At 38.2% G+C, this 25,131-nt stretch overlaps 1 pseudogene; it reads right to left on the bottom strand.

Moving 5' to 3' along the window:
* Positions 1 to 5,470: 5,470 nt before the first annotated feature.
* On the bottom strand, positions 5,471 to 6,815 carry LOC132060756 (uncharacterized; annotated as a pseudogene).
* Positions 6,816 to 25,131: the final 18,316 nt, after the last annotated feature.

Genomic DNA, 25,131 nt, shown 5'->3' with positions numbered 1-25,131 from the left:
GTAAACCATTATAACTGTCTGAGTAATTGACCTGGGTAAAATATCATCAAGCCTACTCGCAAACCCTGATAAAGCTCGGTGAACCTGCCATACCTCAAATCTAAACTGAAGATCATCGAATCCGTGAAGGTGATTTACTGGGAACCCATAAGTCCTCCTAGAGATATGAACACAGTCTATCATGTTCTAATCAAACAATACTGACTCAAAAGGGATGTGCAACCTCTAAATATCATCAATAGCCACTCGAACTGAATCCAAATTTTTGAACCCAATCATAGTCCTACCACGCAGTTGTGGCGGTGAAGTTTAATCTTTTCCTCATGCATAATACCAATCACTCTCGACTCCAGAGGATGAATCATATCCAAGTTGTCAGCTGACTACCGAAGAACTATACCTTATGAATGTAACCTTAGAGTTTCTCAACCTTTATTTGATACACAAAAATCTAATACAACCCTAAACTTTCGACGCAAAAACCTGTAGCATCATATAATAATCCTTTAACCAACGAACCTCCATTGTAATACTTCGATAAGCCCATAACATTTTCAAAGGCATCAAATCTTGCAACCTCTTACGCCAACCTAGCATAACCATTTTCGAGTCCTTAATATCCAAAAGTATCCAACCAATATTACTCGTGGCATAAAAAGCTTACCACGACAACGGTCCCGCCTCGAGAATATAACTCTAGCCCTCACAAATAGGAATTCTCACAAATCATTTCTCTTTAAACCACACTAGCTCATCCACCGAAGAGTGTTACGAAACTATCCAATGGAGTGCCTCACAAGCCACTTCCTATAAACCTTAACATGCCGGTTACCTGAAATTCTTTTCTCAGTAGTCGCTGATCACAAAACCTCAAGGAACTTCATCACATCACTTAATCCATCATCTCACTTGGTCCTTTTCTATAGACTCTCTTCTTTAAGTGTACTCACGGTCACACTTTATCTAAAGTATGCACAACATCCCCACAACCTATACCGACCCAAGTAATCCCGATCAACTATACTCTCTCTTGACTCTTCAGTTTCCCAAATCCAATCAAATCCCAATATGCATCACCCTCTAACCATCTCTCAAACCTACTCAATAGAATTCTACATAATAATAAGTCTTGCAAACTAGCCGAGTCAATCCTGGATATAGTAGCATGTAACACACTCTACGCACTAGAGTTCCCCTAACTCACTCAACTCTAAAACTGAACACTTTCTAAAACCCGCGTATCATATACATAGTCCTACCAACGTCCCCACTTATCTCTATCAAAGTGCGCTTGCTCCAATTCCCTTACTCAATTTCGAAACGTTCCATACAATTCAAATTAATCCGAACCTCATCATTGATCTACCACTTCGAATGTTCTAATTATCGAACCAGAACACCTCTAACCATCCATGCGATTTCCCCTTTCATATGATCACTCAACCGAATAGCAATACCAGTAATAGCAGGAACTAGTCAAAACTAACACAATAGATATAAGGCTCTCAACCCTAATCCAATACTAGAGTCATTCTTATTGATCAACCACCGGCTCACATTGGCCCACAGCATAAACAAATTAACCAACTCAACACTGAACCCTTATGTATATGTTACCCTGCATAGCCACAACATGATCCTCGAATCAACTAGATCTTGATCCCACGATTTCCTTATTATTCCTCTAAACACAAAGACCTAACGAACATACCTTTTTACTGAAATACCCGGACCACAACTGCCCAACATCTTAAGTCTCCACTCGTCTCAAGTAGTCCTTCCTTTCGATCTAGAACTGATAACCACTTTCTTGACAGGACCCATGAGCTGCTAGCATAAAATCACGTTGAAGACCAACTACCCCTTTCATGGTCGAATATGAAATCCACTCTCGTACCGATTGCAACCTTATTCTAACAAACACGTCAGATGTCAATATTTTCCTTCCTAATAGCAGAGATTATTCTATCCAAGTCATTTCCCTTACGTGTCCATCCCATTAACACAAAAAGTACTCAAACCAAAATAACCTAAGAAATCTTACTTCGCTACACGTTTTCCACGAAAGTCATCCTTTATGTCCTTATTCTCGACTTCTCTATTTTATTACACGCAGCCACTATACTCTTGCCAAATCCGTTGATCCTTACCGAACTTATACTCGTCCCCTCATATCGACATCTAATACCCTACCACTGATGAATAGTTAACCTACCATAGATATGCCCGTGCCACGCACACCATCACAAAGCCTTGATGAAACTGAAAATTTTCCCAGAACCAAGCATGTCATCGAACATTCATTCTTGTCATATCAAGAATGCACTTTTGCCACTTCTGAGCAACCCAATGCTGAAAATACGGAGATCATTCGACCCTTTGCACCATCCTTCCCATTTTCTCAAGAAACCCCCACAATAAACCAGTCTTAACCACAATCCCACTCAACTGAAACCTCAAGCCATAACTAGAAACTGAACTTGGTCACTCATCCGAATCTGGATGACACATCTCATACTGTACCACAACACTTCATAACCAAACCGATCGCATATGAAATTCCAGAATGAGTTTTTCACCACTCATAAGAGAAGAAATAAAGATATTCAGATACCAATTGGAATCGACTAGATACCAATTCGAATGAAGTAACATGAAGGAATGAAAGAATTTGAAGTTTCCTAAATGTCTCATAGCCTCTCGCAGATAGGTACGGAGCTCATCGTACCGATCTACAAGACTCTACTAGACATGCTCTTGTACTTATATACTGAGTAACCTAGGGCTCTAATACCAACTTGTCACGATCCAAATTGTTTAGATCCCGTTTGGATGGGCTTAAAAAAGTGACTTTCATGTGGAAAGTGCTTTTAGAGCTTTTAAGTACTGAAAGTTATTTTTATAAATAAGCAGTTGAGTGTTTGGATAAAAGTGCTTATGCTGAAAATAAGTTGTAGATGTGTTTTGTAAATAAGTATTGTTATGACTGAAATACCCTTAAAGTTGTTAACACCATAAATAAGTGGATTTAAAAGATTTTTAAACTCTAAAGTGGATTCAAATCAAAAGTAATTTATATTTTAAAATCACTTCCATTATAAAATGTTTATTTAAGTTAATTTTATAAATATATGTTACTTATAATTTTAAAATGTATAGGGGCAATTGCAGCAACATATATTCTATCATTGCATTCGCACATTCTGTTATAAAAAAACATATTCTTAAAGTCATTCTATCACTGCAGTTGCACATATGGTGCAAGAGATATCTTTCCAAAGTTGAGAAGGTAGTAAAGCATTCATTCATATATTATTGATTGACTTTCTTAAAAAATTTCAAGACGCACCATCTAAATATATCGTTTCTTATTATTCCATTAATCTAATCCGTAAATCTTACTCTCCCTCAAAAAATTCAAAGCATGAACCAAAAAAATTGTTTCTAGATGTCTAATGAATGCTTGCCAATGTAAACAGTTGTTGAATCAATATCTACTCACATCTTTTTAACTAGATAAATTCATTTGCCTTTCTAAAGTTTAGGGAATATTTATAGATTGATATGAAACTTTATCGCGAGCAAGCAACAAGTAAACTCCGACCATTGAGATGTACTAGGGCCATTTACAGGCAGTTTGTAGCCAAAATTTAGTTAATGTGGCCCTTTAGTAGGACATAACTCATCAAAACCATGAGCATATCATAGACAAGGGAACAATTTTTTTAAGTTAGGATCAACATGACTTAAAAAAGGGTAATACAATTTATAGTGGAGTGCTAATACAACCGAAAGCACTCCACTATAAATACAAGAAGTGGAAAATATTCATATAATACAAGCATCAAGCATTAGAAATGTCACTAGCAATCATATCACGAAACCCCATCCAATAGACATCATTTTTTTCTCCTACATCTTCGACATCTACATTGTTAGCTCTTGAAGTTGTGCCAATATCATTAGAATCAACCGATGGAATATAGCTCTCATTCTCGGTTGTTTGGAATGCATCATCCACATTGCATTTCTTTCTAATATAATTGTGAATGACCATAGTAGCAAGTACGATGTCCCTTTGTGTGTCAATGTGATAGTATGGCATGTCTCTCAAAATAGACCATCTTGCCTTCCAAACACCAAATGTGCACTCTACTACATTTCTACAAGAAGAATGTAAATAGTTAAATTTCTCAATGCGTCCTCTTGGCTCTCGCAATTGTTGAGTTGCACCGCGGCGAAATTTAGCTAGGTGATATCTTACATTATTTCCTTTGAATGGAGCCATGTATCCATTCATGTGGGAATATCCTGCATTAACTAGATAATATTTGTTTCCGCATGGATGTGGAAAGTTGAGCTCTTTTCTACGAAGGGCCTCAGCAAATATACGACTATCGTGAGCTGCTCCTTCCTACCCAGCCCATGCAAATGTAAACACATATTAAAATCAACAACGGCGAGAATATTCTAAGTCGGATAACCTTTACGTCCAATATATGGTATCTCTTGACCTTGCAGCAATCTAGCTTTAACATGTGCGCCATCAATTGCTCCAATACAATGCTACAAGAAGTGAATGTAAAATAAGAAACTTGGGATCCATTTTTTTCTCGTTGAATTCTAAGGGGCAAGAAACTATCATAAAGCTTTTCTTATATAAGGGTAGTAAAGATACAATGCAGAATAATAAATTATCATAAACAGGTTACTTACTTTAAAGAAAGGGAAATATATTTGTTTACATGGCTTGTGAGCATCACAACCATCATTATAATTTGGATGTGGTCTAATGATATCTCTTGCAAGCTTACAAACGGCCGTCAAAATGGTATGAAAGTGTCTATGAATTGTCTCTCCAGAATGTTGAAAGATATCTTGTATCATTCGATTTCCAACTCCATGTGCACAAGTCATCAAGAATATGCCTAAAATTTCATGTATAGACATTCCACGAGTAGGTTTAAGCCCATATTTATTAGTTAAGTCATTGGATAGATCAATGAACACCGCTTTCTTCATTCGGAAATTTTCATAACAACGAGTCTCATTTCCTCGTAATATCTCTTAACTAAACTCATTTCTAGAGCGCATTGATGTACGACAAGGTTCTTTGCATAGGTATTTTTCACAATACATCAAAATGTATTTACTTGTTATATGACATAAAGTCATCCGCTCCTTCTCATCTTGCTCTCTCCGAATCTCTTCTAGCTCTTGATCTTCATCATCTAACAAATCACTTAAATGAGGAGATACCACATTGCTAATATCCCAACTCTCCATTTAACTGAAAATGGAAATGACTCAAATTAGTAAAGAATGAAAGTTTTTCCAAGAACCCGATTTAAAGATTTTTTAGAAACTCCATTGTTTCAATACACTCATCTCTATCTTCGGAAAATCACATTGTAAATCTCAAATTACAGTTCCATCAGTAAAGAACAACAACCACAACAATACATAAAGTTCCCACATTCATTAAAGCCAACACAACAACAATAACCATAAGGTTTAAGGATACAACCACAACGTCAACACAACATTAACAATACATAAAGTTTACACGTACAACCATAAGATTTAGGGATACAACCACAATGTCTAAAAAGAAGCAATAAGTAAAGTTTACACGCACAACCATAATGTTTGAACATTAAACAATAAATACATTTAACCATAGCAATGCAATCAACCCATTTTCTCAAGGTATAACTGATAGTTATACTCCAACCAATATTTTCGAGCTTCATCAGTTTCCATCTTAAGAAACAGTTGACGTACATCCTTCTTAAGAAACATGTTGCAAACATAGTTGTACTTTCCACTCCCAGCAGGAATATCAGAAAAATTTGCCAACACATTCATACACTTATCGATGACGGGATCATCTACCGAAGGGGATGTAGCAGTGCTTTTGCCAGACATAAACTCCACTAGAGAGTGTATATCCCTCTCATTGATGCCGCACCAGATTTTGCCTTATTATTTTTTTTTTTTTACTTGAGTGCTAGTGCCAATACCATCAATTGAACCTCGTCTTTTTAGTGACGGTTTAGGAAACATAATAGAATCCACATTATGTATATCATCACTTTCATCATTCCCTTCATCACTAGGATTGATCAAGTGTTCTTTGTCATAGCCACCAATATCATTTGTTCCTTCTTCATCAAGATCTACTCCAATGCCAAACATTTATTCTTGATTCGCTGTACGTGCTCTTTCTCCAGTAGTAACAATATCAGAAAACAACGCATCATAGCGATACCATATAAGTGAAAGATCTATTTTCCTAAACTTATTGTATCGATCATCCTCCTGTAACAACAAATTCAAAACTACTTTAAACAAACCAAGAAATTTAGCAATGAAAGAAAAAGAAAGACATATAGAAAAATGTGAGAGATGTACCTTAATTTTTAGCTCCCACCAATCATCATCTACTATAATTGTATTTTTCGTGGCATCCCATCCTAAACCTGTCTCCCCTCTCATCAACTTCTTAAAAAGAATCCAATCTTTTTTCATGTTATCCTAATGATTTTTCATCTGTTTTTTATCATAGTTTCTTCCCGTGGCTTTAATGAATTATTCAACAACATTATTCCATCCATCTCTATTTAAATGAGTGTGTGGTCTACGTCCCTGTCTAATCTCATTTTCACACAAATCTATAAATTTAATGTTGGCATCATCATCCCACTTAGCATTACTTCGTGCTTTACTAGTTTCCGGCATGATTGAATGTAAACAATCTGAAGAAAGGAGAAATAAACGTTCATGAACTCTGCAACATCATAATGTTGCCAGCCCAATAATGTCACGACCCAAACTGATGGGCCGTAACAAGTGCCCGACTACTACTGGCCAAGCACTCCTATGCTTGCATTTACTGCTCACTGACTATCCTAGGACCATACACACCCGTAACTAAGAGCATGCCGTCTCCCGAACAATCAACATAAGAGACACTGCACCGGGAACTCACGGCCAACACATACATATACATGCAAACACTTAGAGTAACAAAGACAAGCCGATTTGGCCGCTACACATATATACTGTACAACAAAATAAACGCCGACGAGGCTGCATAACATCACGACTACATATCACTGTTTGTCTACGGACCTACATGGAGTACAAACTGTGAAAGGACGGACGAAGGCCCTGCCATACCCATATATGTACATATCGGAATAGCATACCAAAAGAGTCGAAGCTCGAATTAATGGAGAAATGCGGCTTCGCCGCTAAGGGAGGTCCTACACTAATGCGCGATTGTCGGCGGCCCGATACTTCAGGCATGAACGCAGCATCCACAAAAAGGGACGTCAGTTCGAGTAATGTACCGATTATGTAAGGTATGAATAATAACATAGTAAGGGATGTAAAGTATGAATAATAACGAAATGGAAATATAGAGCATATCATGAGATAAAAAAGTAACACGTACATACGAGTGCCTTTTAGGCGGGGTACCACACGTACATCTAGCTTTCTTTGAAAAACATTTCTTGTTCATGTATACAGAAAATAGAACATATCATATTGCCGAGGAACGTCGGCTCCGATTCATGTAACCATATACCTCGCGTCCGGGATGAGATCATACTATACCAACTGATCAGGTGGTTACGCGTCTATAACGCTCGGGCCCTTTTTTCCATATTTCCCATTTACATATACATATATCATATAAGCAACATGCAGGAGAGCCCAAGGAAAGTTATATCTCTATCGGAGAGACGTAAGGTCGGTAACCTCCGATTATATTATTGAATAATCATCATCGCTTTATCTCACCTTGAAGGAACAATTATTATAAGGTGAGACTATCAATGAAGAATAGCATCAAGAGAAAACATAGAATAAGATCATAAATCTCATAAGGCGTCAATTCATATACTTTGGAATCTTTAAAAAAATAGTCATCATCCATGAATAAAATTGAGAAATCAAGAAATAGCTCAACATTCTTATATCGTCATTGAAATCATAACTTGGAACCTTTAAACATGAAATCGTTCTCATCATATTCACTATAGAAAAATATTCTCATCTTTGGCATCATGTCATCATGATAAAAACATGTCCATCCTTGTTGTCATAAGAGCTTACAAAATCATAAACCTCTGTTTTGGAAAAATATGGACATTTTGGAGAAACATTTACGGGTTATCGGGAAAGGAATCATGCCTTGAAATCATAGACTTCTAACTTTTGAAAACAAAGAATTTATGGAAGCATTTATGAAATCGTAGCATAGGAATGATGCCTTTGAAAGAAAGGGACGAGCCTTAACATACCTTTCGGTCGCCTTAGTCGTTCAACGTTTATCCTTCCAAGCTCGTAAATCTACATATAAAAAATTCATACTATTATTAGGCTCAATGTCATACGTTCATCTTAAGCCTTCCATTTAATTCCATTTAGAATCTGCCGAAATTCGGGCAACACCTCCCCTGTTTATATGCCTAGCCCGAAGTCACCATCCAATAACCAACAACAACAACAAAAATACCAACATCAATAACATTATTTCCAACACCAATATGTACCATAAAAAAACCCCACATACGTCGTTTTCCAACTTCCATAACTAACCAACTTACTACACAATTATTTAGCGACTTTATCTCCGTAAATAAGCCTTAAATAATACCAAAAGAGAAAGATTCATACCTTAATTCTTGTTAAGACAGCAATATCCTCAATATCCACGCTAAAATCCACCGCAAAACAATACTAGAATCACAACCATGCCGTTACCCGGCCCTAAATTACTACTCCGCCACTTGAAAATTGCTCACTTTTTGTTTTCCTCACTCTCTCTCTTTAGTTTCTGGAATTCTCTTGCAAAATCTGATGAAAAAAAGGGGTTCATATAAGGGTCAAATTCGGTTTGGGGGTCACTGTAGCATTTTACTGTAGCAGCATTGTAGCAGGTCGGTACTGTAGCAGTACTATAGCACACGTTTCTGCTCTGTCAGCTGAACTTGTAACGTCCATAATTCTCTACTCCGATGACCTATCGATGAGTGGTTTGTTGCGTTAGAAACTATACTCGACGAACTTCATTTTAGGCTTTTGTTTCACCTTAAAACACTTCATATGCTAAGAGATATTGGTCCCCCAAGTTGGACCAAAATTTTCACACAAAACATTACCTATCCTTTCTCCAAAGTCGTACCACTCCATTTCTTCCACTCATTTCCTTATAAAACCTTCTGGTATACCTTATATACATCCTTCACTTATTAAATATACTTAATAATGCTTGCTCCTTATATTCCAAAGTGGTTTTACTTCACCCTAACTCAACGTACTTATGTTCAAATTTGATAAGTGCTCCTTCGAAGATACGGGGTGTAACATTCTTCCCCCCTTAAAAACATTCGTCCTCGAATGTTGCAGTATTGCTAACCCACGACACCATATTTGATTCATTAGAATAAGTATTTTTCCTTTAGGGTCCGATTACCATTTGCTTAACTATAACTTGGATCAGTCTCTTCTCATTCTTTCTTAACTCTTTTATTGCCTTCAGTCATCTTCTTTCACTTCTTTGTCCTCATGTATATGATCGGAAATTAACTAGCATCTCGCTCTTGTTCTTTCTCCATAATGGTAGTCCTGACTTGCCGTGCCATAACTATTCATCGTCCTGTAAGTACTTTTTTTTTTCTCGCTCCTTGTTTCCTTATTAGTGGGGACTACCTTTCTCTCTCTACTACGCCCTCTTTGCGTTTACTCCTTCGGTGCCATCTCGGGCTATCCTTTTTTGTGCCGGTTGATCTTAGATATACACCGTGCTGATTTTTTTTTTGTAGTCCATTAGTCGGGCTCTCTAATCCTTACATCCTTGTCGCCATCTCTTTTACCCTTACATTCCAAAATGTTTACCCAAAGATAAGCTGTGTCGCTAGTGAACCTAATGGTTATGTTCCTTTCTAAGAACGCTTATATCATTATTCGAAATACGTATATACGTAATGTTTCTTCGCCATTTATTATCCTTCGCAGTCCGGTTACACTTATGGCGGACTTATAATCCGAGTTTCAACTAATTTCATAGCTTCGCAACATCTTTGAGCTCTGCCACAACTTTTTCTTTACTTCTTTCCCTCACATCTATCAATACAATCCCAGAAGCATAGGACTACGGCAACTCTTCTATTATGACTCTCTTGCAACGCAAGTATACTTATCTTCGATTTCTTGGTATCGACGATCGTTTCGTCAGTCGTTATTCCTTGTTGGCTTTCCGGTGTGGCCTTCTTACAATTGTAGTTGGGCATAGCTTCACGTTGACGGTTCATATAATTCCATAGCACATGCTCTCATGTTCAGTATAATTAGTGGTCCATGAACTATTTTCTAATATTTGGTGAACTCTTTTATTTCCATTCATAGGAGCGTTGTTCTTTCTTTCCTTCAAAATTTCCAAACTACCAATCGTTGTTCCTTTTATTACAATTGTCATTGTCATCCCAAGTGTTCTTTGGGTTCGTCATCCTCTCTAACACCCTTTGTAAATTTATCTTAGAGACCTTCCTTGCTCTTTTCATTACCCTTTAGGGCATGTCACTGCATACTTAGGTACGGCGCAATTTTTGCCCGATACGAGGGATTCAAATCATGATCTAAAAAATATCATAGTTCATCTTGGCGTAAAGTGCTCTCTTGAGTTATCTTCCATACTTTCTCCCTATGTCCGCCTCATGGTACACTTATTGTCAATTCGTTTCTACTTCATTATGTTACCTTCCGGATATGCCAATACGCCTCGAACTCTGGCGCTGAGCTAATAAATCTCCTTTTCTGGAGCTTGAAACGTCATAGTTCCTTGCAAGTCTATTATGTTTTCCCCTCTTATTAAGGAGGTCCTTATACACCCATAGCCTTCGAGTAACCATCGTCTTTGATAATTATCTGCCGCCCTTCACGATCTTCTTAGGGCCGGGGTTCCATCTTCGTATGGTCTGACTTGTCTAAATCGGAATACCTATAAGGGTTAGATCCAATTCTGATGCCTTCTTTTCCATCTTTTCACACCTCTGTCTTTTATGACAAACGGTTTTTCGGACCCACAAGTTAATGGGGACATCGAGATTCACCACGTCCTTTATGAAGTCTTCAATTATACCTTACTCCTCGTTTTTCTTCCCGACTTTGCTTATACCATATCTAAAACTTCTTTCCCCGAGTTCTTATTCCATTTATGTCTATATCATCATTTTTTTTCAACATTTCCATACCCCTTCCATCCACTACTAGTCCTTTCGCCCGCTTAGCTCACTTACTCATAATCCTTCTTAACTACGCGTTTGTGTTGCAGCTGTGCATCCAAGTTTTTCGAGCGCCCTGCTACTTTTTCTCTTAGGACAGAATTCTTACAGTTTACACTCTCTCTATCCTCGTTCATTGAACCTTTAACTATCTTTCTGATGCTACGGCCGGGTGGTCTTCCATGCACGTTCCTTACATTTCATTCCATTTCCTCTATAATCGAATCTCTCGGTCTTCACATGAATTCTTATTCCATGTCATTAATTTTCTAATCAATTGTGTTGACTCATCATCCTCGTTCTTTCCTCGATGAGTAATCGGTTTCCTACCGCCAACGCGTTAAAATATCCTTCTTACTCCCATGGTTAAAGATTTCCAATTACTTTACTCCGAAATGCTCTCCTCTTCCTTCGACCAACCCATTAGTATACCTTTCCTACTTTCATCCTTAACCTTCCTTGGGTTTCTTCCTCCTCGAGACACCTTTCTTCTCTTGTTATTTGTAGTATCGGCTCTGAAGTTCGTGAAATATTCGTTTAAACGCGCAAATCCGTTCTATTCTTAAGTTATCTTTTTGGAAAGCTTCTCCATGTCCGAGGCAACCGTGTTAATTGACCACACACTTATCCCTTTATATACCTTTCAAGGGTACGGAAATCTCTTAACATCGTCGCAAGGCCTAACCATTCTTTCTCTTACTTAACATTTCTCGTCGTGGTCACTATCCTTTTAGCCCCACTTATCGAAACCTATTCTCTGACCCCACCCATTTCTCTTTTGTCCATACTGCCACACTTTATCCAATTCGCATGCCTACCTTCAAATTTTTTACCCAAATAGTCCCGTGATTGCTCGTCGTCCCTCTTGGAGGCTTCACTCACTCATGTTTCTTACTTTTCACTTTTTCCAACATTTGATCTCCTTACCTTCCATCTACTCACTTTCTTTCCTTTCCAGATGTCATTATATTAAAGCTCTCCAAGCCTAACCTGTAGTGAAAATAGCATCAGCTTACCTTGTAACATTTGTACCATTTATTTTTTTATTTTTGTCACTTGAACTTCGTTAACCTATTCGATTATTGCCTTCCATATACCGCAACGTTGGTTGCCAGGATACACATACCCGCTGATATAGCCACGTATGGGATATCATATGCATACGTATATATATAATTACTACCATCTCGCTTACAAAATATTTCCAAACGCTATTCAAACTCACCCTAATTCTAGAGCTGCGATGCACCTTCTTTCTCTTCACCGGTCTAGTCCGCCTCGTCCTACGCGACCTCTTAAGGTCTCCAACCATTCCGCATACTCCAATCTCCCTTAGGCTGCTCTAGCTTCTCATTTGCCTCTTATATCTAAATTTATAGGACTTTTTGTACACTTCCCAGGGGGTCACCCATCCTAGTATTTCTCTCACCCCAGCAAGCTTAACCTCGAAACTCTGACGAAATCCGGTGCATTAATACTGGTATAATCGTATCCACCTTACCGCTTGACCTTCACCACATAATCTAAAGCAAGTTAAAGTCTTGACAGATTCCAAAACGTTCTCGTAACACATCTCCCTCCGAATTAGAAAGGGTCTCTTACTCTTTCGACTACACAATTACTATTTTGGCCTTTTTAATTCTCAATATTCACCTTTCATCTGTATGTATGACTACTTTTCGTCCTAGATTTCCAGATTCCCAATGGTAGCGAACACACCTTGGTCGCCGTTACTTATAAATACTCGGTTATCGGCCTCTTTGGGTTTCCGCTCACCACTATTAAATAATAATCTACAGCAAATGCACATACATAGAAAATTCCAATGAGGACTCATATACCTGTAGCCGATCGGTCTCTAGTATGATCTGGTGGATTATCAGGTGAAGTTACTCCTCGTCATCGTCTACCCACCATCCGCTCGTCTGGCCTTCATCATCTCTCTCATCTGAGTCCGAAGGATATAAATAACCGGCAAATCACAGTTTACCGACGGCGCCGAGATAGAGGGGAGTAATCCGTAACACTCACTGGGGAGGCTGGTCTGATGTAGTGCTCTCCCATAGGAGCAGCTGGTACGACCTCAGGAATCTCCTCCTTCGGTGTCCCAGACGAATACTCGGACGGATCTATGTCATAATTGTCCCCTGCAGGGTCCTCCTCCCAGGAAGTCAAAAACTCTGGAGGAATCGTCGCTGGGTCCTCCGAGGGACTAGTCTCAATAAAATAACTGAGGCTCCTCCTGCTCGATCCTGGATCTGATCGGGGAGCCTTCTTAGCACCCTCACTGTCCGAGGCTGATCTCTTCATCTTTCGTCGATGCACTTACCTACAGGAAAAAGGATCAGAAGCGATCTTTCCTAGACTCTGGCGCTATCGCATGATCTCTAAGACAGAAGAAAGGTCAACGATTCCTAAATGCCCTGCAGCTTCCTATTTATAAGTGTGGTCGGCTTCACACCCATAAACAGGACTCTACCGGATACGGTCTGTAGATAATCCTTAGGACGAACTGCTCTGATACCACTTTTGTCACGACCCAAACTGATGGGCCGTAACAAGTGCCCGATCACTACTGACCAAGCACTCCTATGCTTGCATTTACTGCTCACTGACTATCCTGGGCCCATACACAATTTGTAACTGAGCTGTACTGTCACCCGAACAATAAATAAAAGAGACACTGCACCGGGAACTCACGGCCAACACATACATATAAATGTAAACACTAAGAGTAACAGCGCAATCCGATTTGGCCGCTACACATATATACTGTACAAAAAAATAAACGCCGACGAGGCTGCATAACATAACGACTACATATCACTGTCTACAGACCTCTATGGAGCACAAACTGTAGAAAGGACAGGACAAGGCCCTTCCATACCCATATATGTACATATCGGAATAGCATACCAAAAGGGCTGAAGCTCCGGATCAATGGAGCGTACTGACGATCCGCTGAGGGGAGGTCCTACATATGCGGATCATCCGACTAGCTACCTGATACTGCAGGCATGAACGCAGCGTCCATAAGAAGGGACGTCAGTTCGAGTAATGTACCGAGCATGTAAGGTATGAATAATAACATAGTAAGGGATGTAAAGTATGAATAATAACAGAATGGAAATATAGAGCATATCATGAGATAAAAGAGTAACCTGTACATCTGAGTGCCTTTTAGGCGGGTACCATGCATGCTTAGCTTTCTTTGAAAAACATTTCTTGTTCATGTATACAGAAAATAGAACATATCATATTGCCGAGGAACGTCGGCTCCGATTCATGTAACCATATACCTCGCGTCCGGGCATCTCGCGTCCGGGATGAGATCATATTATACCAACTGATCCGGTGGTTACGCGTCTATAACGCTCTGGCCCTTTTTCCCATATTTCCCATTTACATATACATATATCATATAAGCAGCATGCAGGAGAGCCCAAGGAAAGTTATATCTCTATCGGAGTGATGTAAGGTCGGTAACCTCCGATTATATTATTGAATAATCATCATCGCTTTATCTCACCTTGAAGGAACAATTATTATAAGGTGAGACTATCAATGAAGAATAGCATCAAGAGAAAACATAGAATAAGATCATAAATCTCATAAGGCGTCAATTCATATACTTTGGAATCTTTAAAAAAATAGTCATCATCTATGAATAAAATTGAGAAATCAAGAAATAGCTCAACATTCTTATATCGTCATTGAAATCATAACTTGGAACCTTTAAACATGACATCGTTCTCATCATCTTCACTATAGAAAAATATTCTCATCTTTAGCATCATTGTCATCATGATAAAAACATGTCCATCCTTGTTGTCATAAGAGCTTACAAAATCATAAACCTCTGTTTTGGAAAAATATGGACATTTTGGAAAAAACATTTACCGGTTATCGGGAAAGGAATCATGCCTTGGAATCATAGACTTCTAACTTTTGAAAACAAAGAAGTTATGGAAGCATTTATGAAATCGTAGCATAGGAATGATGCCTTTGAAAGAAAGGGACGAGCCTTAACATACCTTTCGGTCGCCTTAGTCGTTCAACGTTTATCCTTCCAAGCTCGTAAATCTACATATAAAAAATTCATACTATTATTAGGCTCAATGTCATACGCTCATCTTAAGCCTTCCATTTAATTCCGTTTAGAATCTGCCGAAATTCGGGCAGCACCTCCCCTGTTTATATGCCTAGCCCGAAGTCACCATCCAATAACCAACAACAACAATAAAAATATCAACATCAATAACATCATTTCCAACACCAATATGTACCATAAAACAGCCCACACGTTGTTTTCCAACTTCCATAACTAACCAACTTACTACACAATTATTTAGCGACTTTATCTCCATAAATAAGCCTTAAATAATACCAAAAGAGAAAAATTCATACCTTTTTTCTTGTTAAGACAGAAATATTCTCAATATCCACGCTAAAATCCACCGCAAAACAATACTAGAATCACAACCATGCGTTACCCGGACCTAAACTACTACTCCGCCACTTGAAAATTGCTCACTTTTTGTTTCCCTCACTCTCTCTCTTCAATTTCTGGAATTCTCTAGCAAAATCTGATGAAAAAAAGGGGTTATTACCCTTTATGTCGGTTACTATAGCAATACTGTAGCACGCTTTTTTGCTCTATCAGCTGAACTTGTAACGTCCATAATTCTCTACTCCGATGTCCTATCAACGAGCGGTTTATTGGATTGGAAACTAGACTCGACGAACTTCATTTTAGGCTTTTGTTTCACCTTAAAACACTTCATATGCTAAGAGATATTCATCCCCCAAGTTGGACAAAAATTTTCACACAAAACATTACCTATCCTTTCTCCAAAGTCGTACCATTCCATTTCTTCCACTCATTTCCTTATAAAACATTCCAATATACCTTATATACATCCTTCACTTATTAAATATACTTAATAATGCTTGCTCCTTATATTCCAAAGTGGTTTTACTTCACCCTAACTCAACGTACTTATGTTCAAATTTGATAAGTGCTTCTTCGAAGATACGGGGTGTAACAAATAACTAAACAAACAGCCACAATTTGAGCTACAAAGTATAATATAAGGTAGAATTCTTTAGTTTGTCTTAAATAATGTCTCTCTGATGTCTTAAATTGCAGCCACGTGAAGATGATGAAGACTTGAGAACATACTAACAAAGAAGAGGAACTACAAAGCAGAAGATGAATAGGAACCATACTAGTCATTGTGAAGCATACCTAGTCACAGCTTTTTGTAGACATACCAAAATAGAGGGATAATAAAGAAGTGGAAGCATAAAAAATATTTGATTATTTGAATGTACCAAGAGTGGAAAAAAAGTGGAAACAAAATTTTAAGTGTTTCTAAATACAACTTTAAGTCGGACAACATGCAAAAAATTTGGGCAGCAGAGAGCAATAGTAATAGAATAGACTAAAAGTAGCATCAATTAATTAATTAAATGAAGCCAAAAGCCAAAAGAAAAAGTCATATTTAAGCCTAGAAAATTTGATATTCTGTTGCATGGTAAAATTTAGTTCAAGGTGCTGGACAAAAGTAAGGTTCTTTCAGAGGTCAATCTTAGATAGTGACATATTTAAGCCTTTAGCAGCTCATGATGACTTAGAGGTCACATTGTAGCCCACTTGGATTATTTTTTACTATTTTAGATAGGCTGATGCATGGGCATATAGGTGTTAAGATAGTTGTAGAAATGTTGTGTCTTCGAGTGTTAACAAGCAGACAGAGTTTTATCATATCTATTACTATAGACTGTGAATTTTTTTTCCATTTAGGAGATGCTAAGGATCTGAAATTTTGGCCCATTTGTGAAAATGAGTTGCCAGCAATTTCTTGATAATTCTAGAAAGATTTAGTAGTGCAGGAGCTGGATGATAATTTATCTGCTAAATTGAGTTTTGTGTTGCATTGCAGTATGAGAGATGGATAGCATTTGATAGCTTTTCCTTGACAGTACAAATTAGGCCAAAAAACATAACATTGTCCAGTAGAAAGACGTATGAGAACCCACAAAAAGTGAAGGAATTGAAGACAAAATAGACTCCTTCAACTGTGAGTATGTATAACACCTCAACAATGAGGTTGTGAATAACAGTTTCCACTCACAAAACTTTCAACTTTTTTTCTAAGGGAAATTCATGTCCAACAACTTACTAACTTGTTCAAGAGGCTAGGCTTCCTAACAAATGAACAAGCTCTTTCAATTGAGAATTAAAACCCGAAACTCAAAAAGGTTGTAGCAACCAGGACCAAAGCATTTAAGTTCACAACATAAACCACCCGCTATAATTTCACACGCGCTTACGCTAGCTTTGTCATTGGTTTACGCTATATATTAGTTGCATATAAGTTACACTATATAATAACCATCCCAATTTCCTATATGCAAGCTATATGAAAGCTTTGTCATTGGTTGCTAAATTTAGTTGCATATAAATCACAATTACTCCAACTTTTCCACACTGGATAGAGTTGATCAGAATAAAATGTGGATGGGCTCCCTTCTGCCTAATTTGGGAATAGAGGGTTGCTTATGTGTTACTATTTCTGTTTTTAGGTTGAAACATTTATTTCTCTTCTCCTTGATATTGATCACTCAATTGTTTTATCTGTCAGTAGCTAAAAAAATCAGCATTGCAGAAGGCAAGTGAATCATTAAAAAATGCTTATGACGGGAGGAAAAGCCCAAAAAACATAAAAGTTGTTTGCATATTTGAAGAATGTATAGCCATGCCCTTGAGGAATGAAAAGCCAATAACAGATACTACAGTTGATCTTCGCCAAAAGGCCGACAAATGTATACAACAAGAGTTAGAGAAATAAGTTTAAATGACAAATGCATGCGGAAAAGTAAGTTAAAGTATAGGATCAGAAGAAAAATGCATGTTGAAACTTAATCACTCGGCCGACAACGCTCAACCACAGAGACAAAGCAGCCCAGAAATTAGCAACATCATAATGTTCGCAACCCATTAACCAAACAAACAGCCACAACAAATTCAATAACTCGGACTCACGGTTTCCAATCACCGTCCCGTGAGTTCTATACGATAAACATACTAAACGGTCTTTAAGAGCTCTTTTATGAAGTTAAGAAGTGATAACATACCTCAAACATGAAGTGAACCAGCCCACTCTTGCCCCGACTTATAGGAATCAAACAAATACTACAACCACGAGAGCGAAAGATAAGAGCACGTAAATCGGAAGGAGAATCAAATACTACACGAAAAGTAATATATAAGAAAAATAAGGAAGCCTTAAGCATCATTTATTACCCTTATATACTTTGAACTCTTAATTATTAATTTTCTTAAAATCAAATAGGTTTCCTCACTTCTATTTTATGGATTCCCTCATAATATTGAAGATCATTGAGAACAAAAAAAAAACTAAGGAAATAAGAACCCGAAATTCGACTGAATTCTAAATAACTTAATAAGGATACTGATCAATTCTATAGCTTCGAACTGGGTGGGTGGGGAAGAGGCAACAATGCTCTGAATATTAACAAATACTTGTCAAAATTAGTTTTACAAAATTAAGCAAGCTGAGACGAGGAACATGTAAAAAAACAGTACACCAAATAGAGTAAAAATCTATTACTAATTCCTTTTGATAACTCCATCACTCACAAAATTTCAACTAAACTTCGCAAGAGAATAATGGAGAAAAACTTACCAAGATGAAAAGTGGAAGTGAAAGCAAGAGGATTGCGTAGAAGATAGTATCGAAAGAGGAAAAAATCATATTTTTAGGGCTTTGGTGAGAGGCTGCGTTGTTTGTAGAAGATGATGAAAAGAGGAAGAGATCGTAATTTTTAGGTCTTTAGCTGAGAGGGTAGTATTGGAATTAGAATAAAATATAAGGGATATAAAAGTAATTTTATTGGTCAAAGCAAATGGCTTTTAAGCCCCAAAAAAAAGTTAGGAATCCCAACTTCTCATTTTTGGCTGACTTTAAGCACTTTGTGGCTTATTTTAAGCACTTTAAATTTTTACCCAAACACTAAAATAAGCTAAAAAGGGCTTATAAGTTGGTTTGACCAACTTATAAGCCCATCCAAACAGGCTCTTAGTCGTACGACCCAAACTGCTTAGTCGTGCGGGCACCTACTATTTTTACCTTGGTAGGTGAACCCTTCCCTTAACTAACATACAAACTATAAATGCGGAAGGACGACATAAATGGCAATAAATCTCAATATCATTTAAAGGAGAATAAGTGCGGAAAACAATACAATCCCAAGGAACTGGTCTGACTCGTATAAGAGCAACTAAGCAATGTCTAGAAAATACAAGTCTCAAATGCTAAACACATCTGTCTGAATGGAAGAACATAAAGATAGGGATAAAGATGTCTCCGGGCAGCGACTTGTCAGATGCTCACCCTCGATACTCGCAAGCCAGGCCTCGAAATCAGTCACGGAAGTAGAGGCGGAACCTGTCTCAACTCTACACCCCAAAAAAGGAGTGTAGCAAGGTAGCATCAGTACAACAACACGTACTCAGTATGCATCATAGGCCGACAACAGTTAGTTAAAATATATAAAGGAAGAGACTGACGAATAGACATGCTCACAATCAAGAATAAAGCATAAACACATATCCAAGAACAACAGCTCAAGTATCGAAATATCCAAGAAACCCTCAATGAATTACATCTACAATAAGCCTATAGTGAAGCATCTAAACCCAAGTCTTGTCAAGGTTTCCACAATTCTTCAGAATAACCAAAAACTCTAGTACCGCCAACAATATTATCCGAAACCTCAAGTCTTAACCTAGGAGAAAGTCTCTAATCCTCGAATCTATTAATTCCCAAATATATATTAGTCAGACACACGGTGATCTCAAGTCAGTAACCAAGAAGGAAGTCAATGTTCATAAACACCGTACAAATATAATAAATAACCACAGCCAGAAATCAGGTGTATAAGTGAATGAAGTATGAATGCAATGTTATGCAATGATACACACATGCTCTGGGCTGACGATGTCCACGTTCCGACAGTCATGACCTATGGGAAACTCGCGAAGTCTATGTATCAGTCATTCCGTATCACACAGCCTAGAAAGACTCTTCCACCGAACTCCCCGCTAGCCACTCTGTATCACACAACATAGAGATGGCTACGCGATATATTAATGTTTTATGAATCATAATTGCTCCTTTCTCATTCATCACTATCATACCAATATCAGGATCACAACAATATATCATGGATATAAGAATGTGTGTCATGCAATGAGAATATCAAATGTAACATATCCATTTCCAGTCGTGCCACACAAGGACACTTATCATAGTATCAGTATCATATTAAGTCTTTTCCTTTATACATGATCATGCCAAGATAAGCGAAATGCAACTACATTACAAATACGACATGGTATAACATACAAGTCCAGTGAACCACAAGAAGCATCAAGCCATAATTAAATATCATATGTACGAAATTATAGTGTATGTCATGCATGATATCATTATCAATAGTAATTCATAACCCAAGTTTCCCTCCAAGTATTATCATATGCGTACATCACTAACCAAGCCTAATCTCATTATCCTTCCTTTTCCAACGAGTCTCCAATAACACATGCAATGCTCCGATCATACAGTAATCGCTAAGCATGATTCCTAGAGTTCCTAACCGGCAACAAGCCCGAACACATAAGGCCACACTACCAAATATAACATAACAAGGCGACAAGCCACAAACAACGGTACCCACCTAAAAATTTTATCCCAACGTCATACCCGAAGGTGTAACATGCTGCCTCCGACAATCACAAACTCTACATATGCTTTCCTAGCTAAAGTCTAACCGTGAGGTAAGTCGTAACCCACCTAGAATGCCGAGCCGGAGCCACGAACAACCACACCTTTGCATTGCCCTTTCATAGCGCCTCCAAACACTCAAAGTCTAGTTATAAACGCAATCGAGATTAGAAACCAAATAGAACAATACCCATATAGCTAAGCTTCTAATTTAGGTCAATTCCAACCTATGAAAATTTGGGGAAACGGGCTCACAAGGGCAAAACGGGAAATTCTAAGGTGGAATATGCAATTCAAGTCTAGGTGATCAAAACACACTAGTCAATTTCTAGAAAAACTCAAGATTAATCTAAATTTGGATTTAAAGTGAAACCCCCAATTTTGGGTATGAACCCTAACTTTTCAATTCACAAATTAACGTCTAATAATGGAAGATCCAAGCTTAGCAACAATGAATATATCAAATACTAGGGTTATACTAACCAATTTCGTCAACAATTCCTACTTAGGAAGTCCAAACCCATTTTAAGAAATTCTCATAGAAACCCATTTTTCATCTCAAGTTTCATGAATTTCTACAATGGAATTATGTTAAAGGAAAGGAAATGGAAAAAGATTAGGTTGGAGAACTTACCCACAAGAAATCCACTAAGAATCTCCTTAAATCGCCTCCAAAGTGCTTAGGAAATAGTAAATTGGGTGATAGGAAAAGAAGGGTTTCCAACTAGGCATTAAATACAATCTGGTCCCGCCTGTCCACCATAGTGGTCACTAGTCCCGCCATGACGGTACCGCCGTGGTGGTTCAGCCATTGCCTTGGCGCAAATCACAACAATCTCAAGACTCCACCATAGTGGGAAAGGCACCGCCATGGTGGGCCCGCCGTGGCGCTTCTGGTTTGGCCATGGCGCGTAGACCAAAAACCAAAAGAAATCTGGTTTTCGCTAAGTTTTCCAAAAATCCTGACTATCATCCGAGGCCCCACAGATACAAACCAAACATGCAAACATACATAAAAATGAGCTACGAAATCACCCGTGGCCTTGAATTTCCTAACGGCGGTCTATTTGACCAAGTCAACTCCCAATGGCCTAAAGCCAACTTTCCAAACCAAGTCTCAAAACGCTACCAAGTGCCTCGGGAACCGAACCAAACTTGCCACCAAGTCATAAATCATCCTCCGGGCCTCTCGGACTTGATGGATTTTTGAAAAAGGTTCGTTTACCCAAAAGTCAATAATAGGTCAAACGCTTTTCACTTAAAGGCTAAAAGATTCAAAAGTCACACTAAAATTCGCTCGATGAGCTCGGGAATCATGCCACCTGTTCCTGTAGGTCAAAATCATGCTAACGAGGCTCGGGAAAAGGTCAACGGGGGTAAAGGGGTCATACTATAACGACCGAATGGGTCGTTACAAGCTAGATGGGTTTCACCGCCAGAAGCTGTGTGGCATTTGTTTACATTTCCTATTAGTGAAATGAATTTCGCGGTCTACCATCTTCAACTATATCTTAAGGGACAACAATATGTCTCCTTTAAGATGACTGCAAATCTAAACTCAGTCTTCAATAATCCCGCAAATGGAATAATAATGTTAACAGTATTCTTTTCAATGAACGACACAAATGCAGCTGCAATTAAACTTAAAACTATACAAAGAATTCCCCCAATACTTTGTCTAGTCAACAAGTGATAATATGTTGTCACAAAGAATATAGGTCAATGTTATTGACCGTACTATCACTTGTCATCCAATAGAAGAAAAAAGATATGATTCTCAACTATTATTGATGAACATCAAAGGACTGAAATCCTACGAAGATCTCAGGACTGTTAATGGAAGATGTTTGTCACGACCCAACTAGAGGGCCGCGACGAGCACCCGGTGCTAGCCCACCCGGGCACCCCTTAACATACTTATACATCACATTCTAGGTGAGCTACATCCTTATATCATGCCTTTCATTCGTCATCATTCTAATCACGTGAGCGATAACATATCCGTATCATCGATAACATCTATGCCCGTATAAATGTACATGCGCCGACAAGGCGATCAAAACAACATCCCAAAGTATAGGCCGACAGGCGAACATATCTAACCATATACACAATGTCCTACGAGCCTCTAAGAAGGGTACATCATATTATAACATATGGGCGGGACATGACCCCCGCCGTGCCCATGAATATATACACAAAAAAAAACTATCACAGAAAGGCTATGCTCGGACCGAAATGGAGCTACTGCTATGTAGTCTGGAGAAAATACGGCTATGGATCAAGTCCGTCTCACCCGGCCACTGCGGGCATGACGCGGCGTCCACAACAAAAGGACGTCGGTGCGAAGAATGTCTTGAGTATGTAAGCATGATCAAAATCAATATGGAAGCATAATGGATAACATATGAAATACATAAGATGGGAGATAATGGCATCATCATCATAGCACTTACTTGCTTTCCATAGGGACGTTCCATTTCTATTTCGTTCTTGCGTACATACATTCGTATTCTTGCCCACTCACCTTTTGTATCTAATTTCGTACTCATATCATATACATTGCATATATATAGACCTCACTTGGTATTTGCATTGTCTTAACATATCCATGCTCTAATTGATGTCATATACATAGCGTAGTCGTACTCATATAGATGTCATACATATAGCTTAATCGTACTCATATAGATGTCATACATATAGCTTTTATATTGCGTACCCGACAAAAGGTTCGGGGTCTCGCGTCTGACCACTACCCAGGAATCGGTTCCGGCCACCCGAGGCTCGGGGTTATACGTACCTGGCCTACCAAGGCTCGGTGTTATTCGTACCCAAGCTAGGTGGTGCGCGCGCGTCATATATAGATATACATATATACTTACTTTCTATATTCTACCCGGCTATATAAGCTCGTGGTTCCACAATAGCCTCTCGTAGGGCATACGTACGTACAAGTTAATATCTATCTGTTAGCATACTATCGTCGTTCATTACGTTCTATCCTTAGAGCATTATTCGTCGTATAAGTAACTTAGTACCATCGTATCATTTGAGCGTCATTGGCTTAGTAGCTTCTCGAGCTAGGACCATTAGAAAGTATCATGAACTCATAAGAGATGAACAATTGGCCAAAGAACCATGCCTTATGAAAGAAGGGTTAGCCTTACATACCTTTCGTGCAACTATTATATCACTTGAGCGTTCTTCTTCAAGGCTCACGTTCTACCTTCATTGAAGTGCATACTCATATTAGATGATAAAGAGCGTTTAGCATTTATGACTAACTCTAGAGAAAATCGGACAGCATCTCCTATACGACTTTCCTCGTATTACATATCAACTCCCAAACGTCAATAAATAACATTCACATTATCATCACAATAGCTTTTAGTCATCTACATTACTCTTGTTTCACAATTCTCTTCACTCTATCCATATTCATAGTCATATCTCGTCAATACGTTCATTCACACGCAATGTCAATTTCCATACTCTCAATATCATTTATAACATGATTATATTCATAAATCATCAAGAATCATCACTCGTTCCAAACGTTTACTCAAAAGTGCTACTATTCACACCTTCATGACCCATTACTTATATTCTTTTGTCATCCAAGTATTTCATCTTCCAAATACTTTATATAACATGAAAACATCATAAAACTTACCTTAGGTGGTGTCGAATTGAACCTTGGTTGCATATACCTCACTTGAGACAAACCCTAGATTTCCCTTCTCTTGAATTTCTTGCTTTTGATGAACTCTAATGGTTTCTCTTACTTTGATTCACTTGGTTTGATGATAATCACCTTTGATTTCCTTTGAATCCTTGTTCATGAAACATATATGGAGCCCTAGAGCCTTTAGAGAGAAGTAGAGAGATGTTGGAAATGAAATAATGAAGTTGGGAACACATTTAAACACTTAAAACATTTCAGCCCGTCGGGTGTTCCACAGCTTGTTCCACGGTCCGTGGAACCCAATCTTTCCGTGGAGCTGGTCGTGGTTCATGACCAA

This window comes from Lycium ferocissimum, chromosome 6 (genome assembly GCF_029784015.1).
Source record: "Lycium ferocissimum isolate CSIRO_LF1 chromosome 6, AGI_CSIRO_Lferr_CH_V1, whole genome shotgun sequence".
Classification (NCBI taxonomy): Eukaryota; Viridiplantae; Streptophyta; class Magnoliopsida; order Solanales; family Solanaceae; genus Lycium; species Lycium ferocissimum.
This window is presented reverse-complemented; position numbering and strand designations above follow the sequence as displayed.